Raw genomic sequence first — 3,978 nt, 5'->3', positions numbered from 1 at the left:
AAACTCTTTTTCCAGAAAGGATCCGTTCTTGGCAACAAAGATCTTGCCCTCGGATCTTAAGTAGAAGGTATACCCAATGGTTTCCTTAGGGTATCCTATGAAGACGCATTTTTCCGACTTGGGTTTGAGCTTTTCAGGTTGAAGTTTCTAGACATAAGCATCGCACCCCAAACTTTTAGAAATGACAGCTTAGGTTTCTTCCCAAACCATAATTCATACAGTGTCATCTCAACGGATTTAGACGGTGCCCTATTTAAAGTGAATGTAGCTGTCTCTAGAGCGTATCCCCAAAATGATAGCGGTAAATCGGTAAGAGACATCATAGATCGCACCATATCCAATAGAGTACGATTACGACGTTCGGACACACCGTTACGCTGAGGTGTTCCAGGCGGCGTGAGTTGTGAAACGATTCCACATTTTCTTAAGTGTGTACCAAATTCGTGACTTAAATATTCTCCTCCACGATCTGATCGTAAGAATTTTATCTTTCGTTCACGTTGATTCTCTAGCTCATTCTGAAATTCCTTGAACTTTTCAAAGGTCTCAGACTTGTGTTTCATCAAGTAGACATACCCATATCTACTTAAGTCATCAGTGAGAGTGAGAACATAATGATATCCTCTGCGAGCCTCAACGCTCATTGGACCACACACATCAGTATGTATGAGTTCCAATAAGTTGGTTGCTCGCTCCATTGTTCCGGAGAACGGAGTCTTGGTCATTTTGCCCATGAGGCATGGTTTGCATGTGTCAAATGATTCATAATCGAGAGACTCTAAAAGTCCATCAGCATGGAGCTTCTTCATGCGCTTGCCACCAATGTGACCAAGGCGGCAGTGCCACAAGTATGTGGGACTATCGTTATCAACTTTACATCTTTTGGTATTCACACTCTGAATATGTGTAACATTACGTTCGAGATTCATTAAGAATAAACCATTGACCATCGGGGCATGACCATAAAACATATCTCTCATATAAATAGAACAACCATTATTCTCGGATTTAAATGAGTAGCCATCTTGCATCAAACGAGATCCAGATACAACGTTCATGCTCAAACTTGGCACTAAATAACAATTATTGAGGTTTAAAACTAATCCCGTAGGTAAATGTAGAGGTAGCGTGCCGAAGGCGATCACATCGACCTTGGAAACATTCCCGACGCGCATCGTCACCTCGTCCTTCGCCAGTCTCCGCTTATTCCGCAGCTCCTGCTGTGAGTTACAAATATGAGCAACGGCACCGGTATCAAATACCCAGGAGTTACTACGAGTACTGGTAAGGTACACATCAATTACATGTATATCACATATACCTTTGGTGTTGCCGGCCTTCTTGTCTGCTAAGTATTTGGGGCAGTTCCGCTTCCAGTGACCCTTCCCTTTGCAATAAAAACACTCAGTCTCAGGCTTGGGTCCATTCTTTGACTTCTTCCCGTCAACTGGCTTACCGGGCGCGGCAACATCTTTGTCGTTCTTCTTGAAGTTCTTCTTACCCTTGCCCTTCTTGAACTTAGTGGTCTTATTGACCATCAACACTTGATGTTCTTTCTTGATTTCAACCTCTGCTGACTTCAGCATTGAAAATACTTCAGGAATGGTCTTCACCATCCCCTGCATATTGTAGTTCAGCACAAAGCTCTTATAGCTCGGTGGGAGCGACTGAAGGATTCTGTCAATGACCGCCTCGTCCGGGAGGTTGATCTCCAGCTGGGATAGGCGGTTGTGCAACCCAGACATTTTGAGTATGTGCTCACTGGCAGAACTGTTTTCCTCCATCTTACAACTATAGAACTTGTCGAAGACTTCATATCTCTCGACCCGGGCATGAGCTTGAAAAACCATTTTTAGCCCCTCGAACATCTCATATGCTCCGTGTCGCTCAAAACGCTTTTGGAGCCCCGGTTCTAAGTTGTAAAGCATGCCGCACTGAACGAGGGAGTAATCATCAACACGAGACTGCCAAGTGTTCATAACATCTTGGTTCTCTAGGATTGGTGCTTCACCTAGCAGTGCTTCTAGGACATAATCTTTCTTGGCTGCTATGAGGATGATCCTCAGGTTCCGGACCCAGTCTGAATAGTTGCTGCCATCATCTTTCAGCTTGGTTTTCTCTAGGAATGCGTTGAAGTTCATGTTGACATGAGCGTTGGCCATTTGATCCACAAGACATATTTTGCAAAGGTTTTAGACTAAGTTCATGATAATTAAATTCATCTAATCAAATTATTTAATGAACTCCCACTCAGATTGACATCCCTCTAGTCATCTAAGTGTTACACGATCCGAGTCGACTAGGCCGTGTCCGATCATCACGTGAGACAGACTAGTCATCATCGGTGAACATCTCCATGTTGATCATATCTTCCATACGACTCATGTTCGACCTTTAGGTCTCTTGTGTTCCGAGGCCATGTCTGTACATGCTAGGCTCGTCAAGTTAACCCTAAGTGTTTCTGCATGTGTAAAACTGTCTTACACCCGTTGTATGTGAACGTAAGGATCTATCACACCCGATCATCATGTGGTGCTTCGAAACGACGAACTTTAGCAACAGCGCACAGTTAGGGGGAACACTTTCTTGAAATTATTATAAGGGATCATCTTATTTACTACCGTCGTTCTAAGTAAACAAGATGCATAAACATAATAAACATCACATGCAATTATATAAAGTAGTGACATGATATGGCCAATATCATATAGCTCCTTCGATCTCCATCTTCGGGGCTCCATGATCATCTTCGTCACCGGCATGACACCATGATCTCCATCATCATGATCTCCATCATCGTGTCTTCATGAAGTTGTCACGCCAACGACTACTTCTACTTCTATGGCTAACGCGTTTAGCAATAAAGTAAAGTAATTTACATGGCGTTCTTCAATGACACGCATGTCATACAAAAAATAAAGACAACTCCTATGGCTCCTGCCGGTTGTCATACTCATCGACATGCAAGTCGTGATTCCTATTACAAGAACATGATCTCATACATCATAATATATCATTCATCATTCATCACAACTTTTGGCCATATCACATCACATGACAATTGCTGCAAACACAAGTTAGACGTCCTCTAATTGTTGTTGCATCTTTTACGTGGCTGCAATTGGGTTCTAGTAAGAACGTTTTCTTACCTACGAATAACCACAACATGATTTTGTCAACTTCTATTTACCCTTCATAAGGACCCTTTTCGTCGAATCCGCTCCAACTAAAGTAGGAGAGACAGACACCCGCTAGCCACCTTATGCAACTAGTGCATGTTAGTCGGTGGAACCTGTCTCACATAAGCGTACGTGTAAGGTCGGTCCGGGCCGCTTCATCCCACAATACCGCTGAAGCAAGAAAAGACTAGTAGCGGCAAGCAAGTTGACAAGATCTACGCCCACAACAAAATTGTGTTCTACTCATGCAATAGAGAACTACGCATAGACCTAGCTCATGATGCCACTGTTGGGGAACGTTGCAGAAAATTAAAGTTTTTCCTACGGTTTCACCAAGATCCATCTATGAGTTCATCTAAGCAATGAGTCATAGGAGAGAGAGTGCATCTACATACCACTTGTAGATCGCGTGCGGAAGCGTTCAAGAGAACGGTGATGATGGAGTCGTACTCGCCGTGATCCAAATCACCGATGACCAAGTGCCGAACGGACAACACCTCCGCGTTCAACACACGTATGGAGCGGATGACGTCTCCTCCTTCTTGATCCAGCAATGGGGAAGGAGAGGTAGATGAAGATCCAGCAGCACAACGGCGTGGTGGTGGATGCAGCAGGACTCCGGCAGGGCTTCGCCAAGCTGCTGCGGGAGGAGGAAGAGGTGTAGCAGGGGGAGGGAGGCGCCAAGACACAGGGGTGCGGCTACCCTCCCCCTTGCCCTCCTTTATATAGGCCCCCAGGGGGGGGGTGCCGGCCCTGGGAGATCTAATCTCCCAAGGGGTGCGGCGGCCAGGGGGGGTGG

The sequence above is a fragment of the Triticum dicoccoides genome, chromosome 4B, assembly GCF_002162155.2.
Source record: "Triticum dicoccoides isolate Atlit2015 ecotype Zavitan chromosome 4B, WEW_v2.0, whole genome shotgun sequence".
In the NCBI taxonomy this organism is placed as follows: Eukaryota; Viridiplantae; Streptophyta; class Magnoliopsida; order Poales; family Poaceae; genus Triticum; species Triticum dicoccoides.
Note: the sequence above shows the minus strand (reverse complement) of the source record.